Source organism: Prionailurus viverrinus, chromosome X (assembly GCF_022837055.1).
Source record: "Prionailurus viverrinus isolate Anna chromosome X, UM_Priviv_1.0, whole genome shotgun sequence".
Classification (NCBI taxonomy): Eukaryota; Metazoa; Chordata; class Mammalia; order Carnivora; family Felidae; genus Prionailurus; species Prionailurus viverrinus.
The window spans coordinates 113,519,009-113,533,285 of NC_062579.1; the positions used below are offsets into that span (position 1 = coordinate 113,519,009).

Genomic DNA, 14,277 nt, shown 5'->3' on the forward strand with positions numbered 1-14,277 from the left:
GCATGGACGAAGTTTAGTTTCACACCCTGCCCCCCCAAATAGGAAGCCAGGTTAGACTTGATTATCCTATTCTACAGTGAGAGCTTTAAAAAAAAAAAAAAAAGCAAATTCCCTCAGCCGTCTTACAGGGAATTTGTTCTAAGCTTTCAGTAACCAGAGTGAGATCAGTGTGGTTTTCCACTGATCTAAACTTCATCTGATGAATTATTTTTAAAAAACGTTTTATTTTTGACAGAAATTGTGAGCAGGGGCAGGGCAGAGAGAGAGAGAGACACAGAGACAGAGAGACAGAGACAGAGAATCCCAAGCTGGCAGCACAGAGGAGACCGATGAGGGGCTTGAACTCCTGACCTGTGAGATCATGGCCTGAATCCCAAATTAAGAGGTGGAAACTTAATCAACTGAGCCACCCAGGTGCCCCTACAATCTCTACTCTTAAACTCTACCCTATGCAAATTATTTCCCTGTCCTTAGACTGTTCATTAGAAATGGTGCTTTGTGGATAGATTTTTGAATACTAATTAAATTTTAAAATGATTGTAGCTTTCATATGGTTTTCTATTTATCTCTGAGTGATTGTTAGTAATTCATCTTTTCAGAAAACCGCTCATTCTCTTGCCACTCTTTCCTCGATGTCTCCTTGTTAGGAGGACAAACTATCACAGCTACTCCCGAGAACCCTTTATCCAAGCTACTTTTTTTCTTCCTATTTTCCTCCTATGCTCTCATGACTGAGAGGTCTTTTTAGTTTTCTTTTTACATTTGATCCAAAAAAAAAAAATGCCTGTTTATTGCAAATCTGTGTTTTCTAATATTTTATAGAAACTTATTTCAGGAGTTAAAAATTTTCTTATTGGGTTCATCGTGGGTTAATAGAAAAGTTTCCTATCAGACTTAATAGGAGTGGAGTTTTTGGTTTACTAGTAAATGATATTTGTATTTAAGTTAACCTCTGATATTAGAGAGAGATGTGTGGGTAAGGAAGTGATATTTAGATAATTAAACTGAGGTACGTGTATATATGTATAGCAGAAAATTTCAGTATCACTGCAGTAACACTATCAATTTGTAGAGTACAGATTAAAATCAAGTTATCTTTTTACTCTGAAACTGGGAAAAATATATTATGTAAACACAGTTAAGCAATCATTTATTGCAATGTACATTCATCTAATGCTTTCAAAAAGCAGTTTATATTTATTAAAACATTTGTTCCAGAAATGTATCTCCCACAATTTACTACAAAAGAATAATTGAGACCATGGGCTAAACAGCTCTGACATTTATACAACAAAACCTCAATAGAAATTAATATGTAACAATATTCAGTTTTATCTTTTATTTTTATTTAAAATTTTCTAATGTATATTTATTTATTTTTTTGAGAGAGAAAGAGAGAGAACATGTGCGCATGCGAGGGAAGAGCAGGGAGAGCGAGAGCGAGACAGAATCTGAAGCAGGCTCCAAGCTCTGAGCTGTCAGCACAGAGCCCCACGCGGGGCTCGATCCCACAAACCGTGAGATCGGGGCCTGAGCTGAAGTCGGACGCTTCACTGACTGAGCCACCCAGGTGCCCCACAATATTCAGTTTTAAAATCCTGACCCGTTCATGCAGAATGATAGAGAATTGTCAAATTAGTCACTTCAAGGTTTTATATAGAAAATAGGAAAACATTCATGAAATGTTATCTTTTTACAGTGTCTTGTAACTATGTGAAAGCCCTATAGTATATTTGACATCTATAATCTATATCTAGCATGGGGGTAAAACTAGATGTAAGCCCAAAGAAAAATTTGACGGGAGAGGAGGGATTATAAGTAATTTGTGGGGGGATTGCCGGTTTACTTAATATTCAGGATTGCCTTAATTAAGAGGGTTATTAGCCAAGCAAGAATTTAGATATTTTAATGCAGTCTTTCTTGAGCCTCTAAGAGGTTTCATTTCAGGTAAAAATTGTTTCTATTTTTATTCATTCTAAACTTAGAGGAAAGCCTTTTTTCTGTATTGTCTTCAGTCACAGCCGTCTGTCCGTCTGTTCCTGGGCCTTAGTTACTGCAGCTTTGTAATAAGTCGTATTGGCTAATAGGGCTGATAGGCCTCATCCCTCCCCTTTCTCAGAATTTTCCTGGATGACCTCTAACGTTTATTTTCCACATCAATTTTACTCTCACTTTGTCAAGTTCTCAAATTGTTTAAATTTCAAGTGCTATTCCATAAAATTTATAGTTTAATTTGGAAGACTTGACACGATAACTATGTTGTCCATTCCTATCCAAAAGCAAAATGCTTCTCTATTTACTCAGGCCTCCTTTTATGTCCCTTACCTGAGTTTTATAGCTTTTTCTCCTATAGTAGCAATGTGTTTCGTTATGAGTTTATTTTTTAATTTCTTAAGATTTTTATTTATTTTTGAGACGGGGGGGGGGGGCGTGGGGATGGGCAGAGAGAGACGGAGACCCAGAATCCGAGGTAGGCTCCAGATGCTGGGCTGGAACTCCTGAATTGCGAGATCGTGACCTGAGCCGAAGTCGGGCGCTTAACTGACTCGACCACCCAGGCGCCCCGTAATGAGTTTATTTCTGTTTCACATTTCGTGGCTGTTGGAAATTTCTTTAGTTTTAAGGCTGATTATCTTATCTATGGAAAAGCTATTAATTTCTGTGTATTGGTGAAAGAGCCAGTCACCTCAAACATTTTTGTTTTAGCAGTTCTTCGGTTTCTTGGATCTGCTGAAAGACCGATCCTGTCTGAGTGTGATTTTGATTTCCTTCTGATATTCATTTTTTAAGCTTCAATTTTAATTAGTCCTTGATCCCTTGATCTCAGTAAAACCCTGTTGATCACTAAAATCACTGAATTGTAGAACACATGTTGTTATTGATGCAGTAGGCCAGACAGACCTGGGTTTACGGCCAGGGACTTGTGAAACTATACTGCATACAAACTCTAAAACGAATCTTCTGTGATTGCTCAATAGAGATGAAAAGTACACTGGGCATATCAATTTATCACATACATATCCTCATTTTCCATTTGGTAAAAACAAAACTTTAGTGAAATATTAGGTCAGAAATGTGCAGTAAAACTTGGATTGGACCCCGATTGTACATGTGACAAAAGCAAAAATAGACTAGTGGGACTATGTCAAACTTAAAAACTGTTCCGCATAGGAAAAAACCTAGAGTGAAAAGGCAACTTACAGAATGAGAGAAAATACTCGAAAGGCATATATCTGGTAAGGGCTTAACGTCCAGAATATATAAAGAACTCCCACAACTCAATAGCAAATCAGGTAACCTCATTTAAACAATGGGCAAAGGGCTTGAATAGCTGTTTCTCAAAAGATCTACAAATGGCTCACAAGCACATGAAAATAGGAAATCATTCAGCTGACAAAATCTAATTAGGTTCAACATCTTCAAGATGACTAATCATCAGGGAAATATAAATCAAAATTACCGTATCACCTCGCACACATTAGGATGGCCACTAAGGGGGAGGGGGAAGCAAATGTTGGTGAGGATGTGGGGAAATTGGAGCCCTGTTGGTGGCATTGCAAAATGGTGTAGTCACCATGGAAAAGAGTATGGAGGCTCTTCAAATTAAAAACAACTATCCTGTGATCCAGCAGTCCCGCCTTTTATCCAGAAAAAATCAAAATAAAAACATTACCTTCCTATGTTCATTGCAGTACTATTCACAATAGACACAATGTGAAAAACTAGAGGTCCGTTTGAGGGATGAATGAATAAAGAAAATGAGGTCTACACAAACGTAAGGCTATCCCTCAGCCATAGAAAGTCTTGGGGGGGTTGGCGCCTGAGTGGCTCAGTCAGTTAAGCGTCCAACTTCAGCTCCGGTCATGAACTCCCAGTTTGTGAGTTCGAGCCCCACATCAGGTGCTCTGCTATCCGCTTGGAACCTGCTTCAGCCTCTCCCCCCACTCATGCTCTGTCTCTCTCAAAAATAAACATTAAAAAAAGTCTTATTACATGCCCCACCATAGATGCACCTTCAGAACATTACCGTAAGTGGAATCATCCCATTACAAAAGTACAAAACCAGTATGAATCTACTTAGATGAGGTGTATAAAGCAGTTGGACTTCTAGAAACAAAGTAGAATAGGGCTTGCTGTGGGGGAAGCGGGGACTTGTTCAGTGGACAGCTTTAGTTGTGCAAGATAAAGTTCTCAAGATCTGTTGTAGGATAACGTGAATAGATTTTTTTTATAATGAGTGAGTTTAGTTGGATCCTCAAAGGTGTTTGCAGCGCCCAGGCATGCTTAGCATGGCTCCTCTCTGGCGCAGAGCTAAAAGAAGTCATAATCTGTGCAGGCAGGCTAAATTCTAACTGAGCCACTATCGAGAGTGGAATTAACCAGACGCTACAACACTAAGGGTTCAAACTTGGATTTTCAGTGTTATCTAGACTCTGATGTTTCTGATTTAATAGAAACATAGTTAAGCATGGCCGATTGAACATCCGCTTTTAACTCCTATCCGTAGCCAATAAAGTTAGAGTGCAGGAACAAGCATCTACAAATACGCAAATAAACAAAATATGGGTAAGAAAATGATTCCAAAAATGGTTAAAAAAATCTTGCAAGATGGAGAAGTGGTAACTTAATTAGCACAATGCAGACAGGCGAAGACCCCAGCTGTGGCAAGGACTATGAACAAAGTATCTTCTTAGGTTGGTCAGTTTCCCCAGCCACACGAACATGTCCCAGCCTCGTGTTTGGGAGCTAGAAACCCGGGACAAATGGGATTAGGGTCTCCTTGATAACTATGCCAGTTCTCACGGACGTCGCTCGTCTTCACTGTGTGCAAAGCTGGCTTGCACGGCACATTTGTATCTTGGAAAGGCTCAGAAAATGGAAGGCGCCAGGTACTTCTGGGAGCAGAAGTACACGTGAGGTGCGCTGTGGATACTACTGGTCAAAAGTCTATATTAAGGGCTACCAGACGACCCAGATGACCTCCCAAATCCAGCAGCAGAAGATCGTAGTTGGGACCTCTAGAGAGACTGAGGAGGTTGAGCCCAAAGAAATTCTGGACTCGCGGAAACAAGGTACCATTCCGGGTGAGGTGTCTGAGGGAACACGAGGTAATGGACAATAGCATATTTAACCACAAGATCCTAGTCCCATCTCCCACTTGGAGATCAGAACATTGGCAGCCAGGCTTCTGTACTCCAGATGAGAGGTAAAGCAGTCTCTTCCCCTACCCCATCCCCACCTGCACATAGAACTTCGAATCCACATTTAAATATTTCGCCCTTAAATATAAACTGCCAGTCAAGTGTCGGTAGACATTGAGGAAAGCATTTAACCTAAAAGACAAGATTAAAATTAAAATGATATTCAGAGGAGATAATAACATATGAAGAAACTAGTGATGAAACAGATCTCATACTATTTAAAAAAAAAAAAAAACAGGGGCATCTGGGTGGCTCAGTTGGTTGAGCGTCCAACTTCAGCTCAGGTCACGATCTCGTGCTTCACAAGTTCAACCTCCATGTCGGGCTCTGTGCTGACAGCTCAGAGCCTGGAGCCTACTTCACATTCTGTGTCTCCCTCTCTCTCTGCCCCTAACCCACTCACACACACACTCTCCCTCATTCTCTCTCAAAAATAAACCTTACAAAAAAATAAAAATAAAAATAATTCACAGAGTAAGAGCTATTCAAAAATTTTTTGAAAGCCAAATTAAGTTGGTAACTGCAGGGTTAAGGTATAAAGGTGAGAAATCTGTCCTAAAGACCAGCAAAAATGGAAAATTCCATAAATCCAAAGATAAGAAACTCAGAATCAATTCAAGAAGTCTGATATCAACTAAGGGGAGAAAATGCTAGAGATAGAGAGGAGAGGATCCCATAAGCTTTTAGAGCTAACATACTTAAAATAGGTCAGATTATATACAAAGGAGTAGGAATTAGAATGACATAAGCATTTTTATTTTTTAAGAATGAGCGCACAAGTGTGTGCGTAATTGGCAGAGGGACAGAACAATGGCGGGGCGGGGGGGGGGGGTGCCTATCCCAAGCAGGCTCTGTGCCAATGCAAGGCTCAATCTCACAAACTGAGAGAGAACCAAAACCAAGAGTCAGATGCTTAACCAACTGAGCCACCCAGATACCCCAAGAGCTATGTGACACCCGAATTCTTAAAATTTGAATCTAAAGGCAATGAAGAAAAAATGGATACTTTTTTCCAAACCATAGTTCCATACACAGCCAAACTATTCATCAAATATAATGGCAGGCTGCAGACATTTTTAGGCATTCAAGATCCCAAATCTAATGTTCAAACATCCTTTCTCAGGAAGCTACTGAAGAATGTGCCACACTAAAACAAGGGATTAGACTACTAATGGGGAAGGCTTGGTATCCAGAGAACCGGAGATCCAACATAGGAAGGCTAAGGAAAGGATTTCTCTGGATGAAGTTGTAGAGAAATGCTGTGATGACAGGTTTGCTTCAATTAGATGCAGGCCAGATTGGTAGGAGATCTCTGAGGGCACAAGGGGTCACTGAAGGGGAAAAAACTGGAGCTGACAGGTTATCTTACGTGTTTGTAACGAAGGAATTAAACTGACAGATTTTGGGATCAGTTATAAATAGATATGCACATGATAATTAATTCCTTTAAAACAAAATGTTGCAGGGAATGTAAATGTAATTATGGTATAACCCATAGCTCATCTCTGATTATGACAACTATACAGATATTAAAAGCTGACAAGTTATATATCTAAAAATTGGGGGGGGGACAACTATCTTTGGGAGATGGCTGAAAAAGCTAGGTTTCCTCCTCTTCCTAGTTGGAATTTTATAGTAAATACACTTGAAAATTTAGGAAATACTAAAACATGTTTGTTTATTTAATGATGTTTATTTTTGAGAGACAGAGCGTGAGTGAGGGAGGGGCAGAAAGAGAGAGAGAGGGAGTCACAGAATCTGAAACAGGCTCCAGGCTCCAAGCTGTCAGCACAGAACCTGACACGAGGCTCGAGCTCACAAACTGCGAGATCATGACCTGACTCAAAGTTGGACGCTTAACCGACTGACTCACCCAAGTGCCCCAAAACATGTTTAGAGATAACACTGAAAACCTTTAAAATTTCAAAGTGGCTACCTCTGGAGAGAGTAAATGAGTTTGGTGCATCATAGAGTAGACCACTGGTTTTTTTTTTTTTTTTTATGACCCTTATGGTAATATTTGACCTTTCAAATTCTATTCATCTTTTAATTTGACCAAAAAAACTAGAATTAGATACTTCTTAGTACAGAACAAGGCACACACACACACACACACACACACACACACACACACACAAATCCAAATTACCTGTGATTTTTTCCACCCAAAAGGTAATTGCTGTCAATATTTTGGTGGGCTACTTTTGTGTCTTTATCTTCTGTATGAAATAGTTTTTTTTTCTGCTATCAAAGCACATTCAAATGACTAGAATCTATTTCATCAAATATTCAGAGTATATTTGGGATGCACTGGTTTAAAATTAAGGCCACATGACACATGAAGTTCATTTGGGACATGAGCGTTTCAAAGAGCTGGGCAGATGGCTAACTAGGCTATAGAACGAAAGACCCTCAACCTCATTAGCTTTTGGGGAAACGCAAATCAAAACCACGATGAGGTACTGTTTCACATGTACTGCAATGGCTGTGATAAAAAGCAGACGATAGCAATTGTTGGTGAGGATATGGAGAATTAGAACCGTCATACCTTGCTGGTGGGAATGTAAGATAGTACAAGCACTTTAGGATACAGTTTAATGGTTCTATAAAAAGCTAGACATAGAGTTAACGTATGACCAAAAGATTCTACTCCTGGGTGCATACGGAATAGAACTGAATACCTCGATCTACACCAAACCTTGCACACGATTGTTGGCAGAAGCGTTATTCCTAACAGCGAATGTAATGTGTTTTACATTTAAGGTGTTTTGTACTTTTGTTCTCCTATCATCCTGATTTTTTCTATTTTGCATAGGAGATTCATTCCGATTACAATCACGAGGTAGATTTCTGACCCATTGTTACCTAATCATTGTAACGCTGTTAGTAAATAGCGTATCTTTTTTCCACTTATTATTTTTTTTTAAATCACAGCCTAGGTTTGTTTCTGGATGTTCTAGCCTCAGGTTTTGCTTTTTCTAAACATGGATAAGTATGTGCAAATATGTATGTATATTTCTGGAAGAATCTGCTGATGTGATTAGACAGAAGCTCTAAAATAAATACAAATAAACAAAGGGAGAAATTAAATTGTTATTTGCCACTGATGGGATGATGTACATACAAAACCAGGACTATTGGAAACTAAGTGTGACTAAAAAGTTTCCCATAGTTCTTTGGAAAATGGTTGCTTCTAGTACTGTGACAGGGGATATCTAACATGAGCCTGGGGCATCTTGTGGTGTCAGAAAGTAAACAGATCAAAACAAATACAATCGTGGGGGTACATCCAAGGGGTATAGGAATGAATGAAAGCGCCTCCCAATGTCCAAAGCCAGAACAATTTCAGCAAAAATAAAGTAGTATTGGACTAGAAACCAAATTATAAACGTCCACGGGTCCATACGAATATAAATCAATGACTGGATAAATGGGAATGAATAAATCTATGCCGAAGAATATCCTTTTACAGAGATACTCCCTGCATAACTTCCCACCCTTAATTGTGGGCTGTGCATAGTGACTTCCTTCCAAAGGATCAAGTCTGAAAAGGGAGGGTGGAAAGTAACTTTGTAGTGGGGAGACCTGACCAATACTACCTGAGCCAGGCAACCACAGTCAACATCAACAGTGATAGGTTCTGTTGTCCGGATGTACCTTTGATCTGATAGGTGCCTTATTTCTGTGATCTTCCTCCCCAAATCCATAACTTCAGTCTAATTGTGAGAAATACATGAGATAAACTCCAACTGAGGGACCTACTACAAAATACCAGAACAGTATTACTCAAAACTCTCCAGGTCATCAAAATCAAAGCTTGGAAAGCTGTCATAACCAAGACGAGTCCAAGCGGACTTGGTGATTAAATGTGATCTGGTATCCTGGAACAGGGAAAGGACCTTAACTAAAAACTAAGGAAATCCTAATAAAATGTGGACTTAGTGATAACATATTAATACAGGTTCATTCATTGTGACAAACGTCCTATGATAATGTCAGTTGTTAGTGGTAGGGGCAATGGAGTTACATAGGAACTTGCTGTACTATATTTGCAACTTCTCGGTAAACCTAAAACTATTCTAAAAATGAAAAAGGATGTATGATGAAACTGTGCACCAGGGATCAGCTCTGTCTATGGTGTTTAAGGCCTGTCATGTCCTTTTGTTATTCAGTGTTTCTTTCTTTTCTGTGAGATTTAGTCTTTTTTTTCAAAAAAAATTATTTTGAAGTTTATTTATTTATTTTGTGAGACAGAGAAAGTTAGCAGGGGAGAGGGAGAGGGAGAATCCCAAGCAGGCTCCGCACTGTCAGCACAGAGCCCGACTTGAACTCGAGAAACGTGAAACCATGATCTGAGCTGAAACCAAGAGTTGGATGCTTAACCAGCTGAGCCACCCAGGCGCCCCTGTGAGAGCTAATCTTCTGGATGGGAGGTTGGGATAAAACCTTGCTCCTCAGCTTGTGGCCTTGTAACATAAAAAGCATTTCTTTAGGTCTAAAAATTCCACTTTTAGGTCACAGCTGTAAAACTCCCAAACGGCATTTTCCATTTTCTTCCCATCTACCTTCTCCCTTAAAACTGAGTCGGGAGTTGATATTAAAAATAAAAATGACTGAGTGAGACTGGGTAGTCACTTTTGAGGCCCTATGATTACTGCCAATCTCTAATGGGTGAGCAGGCTCCAAAATATGGTGGTCCACACCCAACTGTGTCTCTGGCCATCCATTCTTCAAAAGTTCTTCATCTTTTTGTCTGAAGATGGCAGACTCTGAAGCAGGAATACTTTTGTTTTGTTTTGTTTTGTTTTTTCCCCAGTATGGTCAATTATGCATTTTATTTGACCGATGTTCTTTGAGGTAACTTCCCAGTTTTAGCGTAGGTGTTTTCTCATTTTTTTTGTTTCATTTGTTTCAGTTCATTGGAGTTGAGGATTTGGGGAAGAATTGATCGAAAATGTACAACATTCTCCAGTTTGTTGACTCGCGTGGCATCCCATCATGTGGTTCTAGCACAGTTTACTTGAGCGTTCATGTAACTTTAGACATTAAGACTAAATAAGGCTAGAAATATTCTAAATACCGTAATATATAAATAATAAGATGCCCTTATAAACAAACATTTGATCACATTTCAAGGCCTTTATTCCCCTACAGGGTTGCCATATTGCCTTCCAAAATGCTATACTACTTCCAACTATTATCACGGTATTTTGGAGGCACCTGGCTGGCTTGGACAGTAGAGCGTGGACTCTTAATTGCGGGATTGTGAGTTCTAGCCCCACATTGGGTGGAGAGTTGACTAGAACAAAACCCCAGCATTTTGGAATTGGATACTTTATTAATAATGTTAGTTTCTCAGACTTGAATGTTACATCACTGATTTGACACTCCCCAGCATAATTTTTGCTCTTTTTGGCTTTGGATGAAGATTCTTATTCCAGCATTTCTATGTGGCTTACTTAGAAAATTCTGATCTCCATTTCCTTTCGACGCTCTGGACGTTGAAATAAGCGACCTTTCTACCTTAGTTTCTTATGGTCTTCTTTCATTTTACCATTTGCTTATCTAAGTTTCTTTTCTCTTCATTTTAAGTGAGTATGCAAAGCAGGTGACTTCTGAAATTTCCTTATTAATTAACGCTGAGTACTTCTCAAGCATAACTGTGTTTTCCTTCTCCCTTGACCATGAAATCTTTTCAAAGGCTCCATATTGTTGTTTCTGTTTCATTAACTTTGAAGTAATGAGTTTTATTTACTTTGAAATAATGAGTTTCACTCACATCTGTGGTTTTCCGCTAAACAATGTAGATAATTTTGCTGATTACCCTCAGGTTCTACGTGGGTGCTCTTAGGTCCTTTTCTTTGATATTATGTTGGGGTTTTGCTTATGTATGTAGCCACTTACCATTATTTCTGAAGTCTGGGGTACTTTAATAGTGTGGTACTGCTGGACGGAGGAGGAGAGATCTTATTTCCTTCTAGCGCCTGATTATCTGATTCTACAAAGGGATATTAACTTCTAGGGCCCGGCTATCTGATTCTACAAAGGGATATTAATATCTGGGTACGTTGCAACCTTCTATAATGTTTATCTTGCTCCTCTTCCAGGGTCTGTCTAGTGGTTACATATTTGCAGGACAAGCTTTTAACTTGAGAATGTTGGGAGACCTGTCCTGTAGGTTTTGCTCTCTACCTCACTGCATTCCAAACACATAAAAAAAAAAAAAAAGGAAAATGTTAATGGCCATGATGGAGGCCAGGAGAAAAGCCTTTTACTTCCTCAGAAAGCAGTTCTGATATTAGAGACCGGGGGTCGCCTACTTTGTGTGCAAAGTTTCCTAGTCGGTGGAATCTGTGCTCGACAGAACATGACCGGGAATCTTTTCCTACCCTTTCTGTTGTCCTGAAATTATGTACTAGTCCCCCATGCCTGTTTTATCTGTGCAGTCTTTTTTCTGGGATACGTCAGGGCCTTGATATTCTTGATTTGGATTTCTAATGCAAATTTAGGTATCTTTTATGTGCTTCTGTAAATGTTTCAGATGAGAATCGAGGGCCTGCCTGTCAACTTTATATGAAAGTTGAATGATTTTAGTCAACACACAGTGCATGAAGTCCTTGCAGGTGCCACCACTGTTGTAACATGTTTTCCATAAAAGGTTCTCTGGACCAGAAGCAAGAGAACTAAGTTTATGGAGAAGCAAGTTGATGACTGTAGCCTCACCTATGATCTTAGGATATCTAACATTGTTGTAGAACTTGGAAAGAGGAGAGACCAATTTTCTTGGGTCCCAGCTAAGACCTATCACAGGTGGTGCCCATTCGGGACTATCCTATTGATAAGGTGTATCAGGATTTTATAGTTTGTAGCCATTAGTCAAGTTACACTTTGATTCCCATTCTCCAGATCAAGAATACGCTCAAAGTGAAGTCCTGGTTTGTCTGAAAAACATTAAAAAGTACATGTACTGTCTCTTGTAGACGGTTGGGATATTTTTTAAATTTTGGATGTTGGAATTCTCCTTAGTTTTAAGTAGCGCCATTCTCTAACTTGGTCTATATGAATTCTGGAACTTTGGAGACTAAGGAATTGAGTTTAGTTGTTCCGACTCTTAACTCTCTTTTAGAGACATCCACAGCCTTTTAATCACAGTACAAACTAAATCCTAGATTTCATTCAGGGCGTTACAATAAAGAAACACATTCTGGACTTATAGGTATAGTAAAATTTTACATGAGGGTTTTAGAAATACTGTCTACAAGAGAGGGCACACACTCTGCAAACATTTTCAAAATCTCCAGAGGGCAGCTAATTCGATTTCTCAAACCTGACCAAGTACTTGAGGATAGAAGCAGATGGCCACTTCATTAAATGGCAAATGTGGCCACCAGAGAATACCTTGCACGAGAACATACAAGGTGTAATCAGTGGTATATATTCCACGAGCGAGCCCTACTGTCCTGTCTGAGCCTTAAGACTTCAATGATGCTGCCAATGTCTCCAGGCCTATACTTGGAACTACGGAAATGATGAGTTTTTACAGTGAGTTGGTAGCAAATAATAATTATAATTACTTTCTCCTTGATAATGTGAAGTAAGACTTATTTCATAGAATGATAAGAATGTTATATGTATACACAGATGTAGTTCCAATCTGTGATTTTGAACGTTAATAAAACTAGAATAGCAAAAAGTTCTACAGGACTCACTATGGCCTGGCACTATTCTAAGCACTTTGCCCACGCGAACTCCCTGAGTCTTTATTGATAACCTTAGTCCGCAGGGGCTGTTTTTCCTCCTGTTACATACAGATGAGAAAATTGAGGCAGAGAGAATAAGTGGGGGAGGTGAGATTTGAGCCCAGGCACGCTGGATTGAGTTTGGAGTTAAATGTGACCTTTTGCTGCCTCTTAAAATCAAAACTGAGACCCATGGACATAAATTTGTTGAATTCTGTTACTGTATCATTATTAATTATAAAAAAAGTCGGTTTTATATTTGAAGGTACATTTTTCACATTGTACATAACATTCAGTAAACCCCACCAAATCAGCAAGATAGTTATTATCTATTTTATATGGAAGAACATAGAGGGTCCAGACCTAGTACGAAACATAAAGCCTTCACATTGGCTCCATGGCACCCAGGATATTTGACACTGGATGGAGAAATGATTCATTAAAGAGGGATAAAGAAAAAAGACCTACTCGTTATCCTTTTTAAAAATTCTGGCTTGATATCAGAATATTAGCATATATCATTTATTGGGATTTTAATGCATTACTATCAAAGGCATTACTAATAGAGATTTATACAGTGTCTTGGAGAGTTCTTTCATTCTGCTTTTCCCACTTTTGTTCTTCATCACAAAGTTAATTTGGTCAAATATGACGTCTTTTTTCAGAGGCAGGCAATGGAGCCAGGATTGGAACCAAGGGTTGGATCAATTTCACTCGCCATATCCTTCCCAGTTAACAGGCAACTCTCATCCCACAGCCTTCCTTTACCTCTTTCCTCGTGGAATAGCATGAAGTAGGCCAGCTTCCTTTCAATGTTAATACTTAAATCTTGGAGGAGATCTAATTGAATTTTTGATTGCATTAATGGTACATCTTAAAGTCCATTTTATTTACAGCAGGCTATTTGGCCACATATCAAAGTGTCTTTTGTGTAGGTAATGTTCATTAAGGGCTTGAATGAATAGATGAATGAATGAATGACCGTTCAAGTTGTTATCATCTAGGCTTTCCAGCTAATGCTAAGGACTAAAGGAGCCCGAACCAGCCTTTCATCTCTTACAGTGTTAACGCTTCAGCATTTGGCCAGCTACCTCAGTGCTTCCGACTATAGTTAATTAATAGTCATCTGTGAAGAAGGAGAACATGCATAGTTTAAAATGTAACACAAAAGTGCTTCATAGAAAATGCCAGGATTTTAAAAAGTCCTTTATTGCCTGCAATTGGGGCAAGGGCCAATGTAATGTAGATTTGAATCTAACTTCAAAGTGCTTTTCTGAGAAGGAATTGGAAATGGCAGGTATACATATGATTTTAGACGTAAATTTCTCAACGATTAC

At 39.0% G+C, this 14,277-nt stretch overlaps 1 pseudogene; it reads left to right on the plus strand.

The window, feature by feature from the left end:
- Positions 1-4,789: 4,789 nt before the first annotated feature.
- The window catches only part of LOC125157081 (tRNA pseudouridine(38/39) synthase-like), a 77,562-nt pseudogene continuing 68,074 nt past the window's right edge, over positions 4,790-14,277 (plus strand).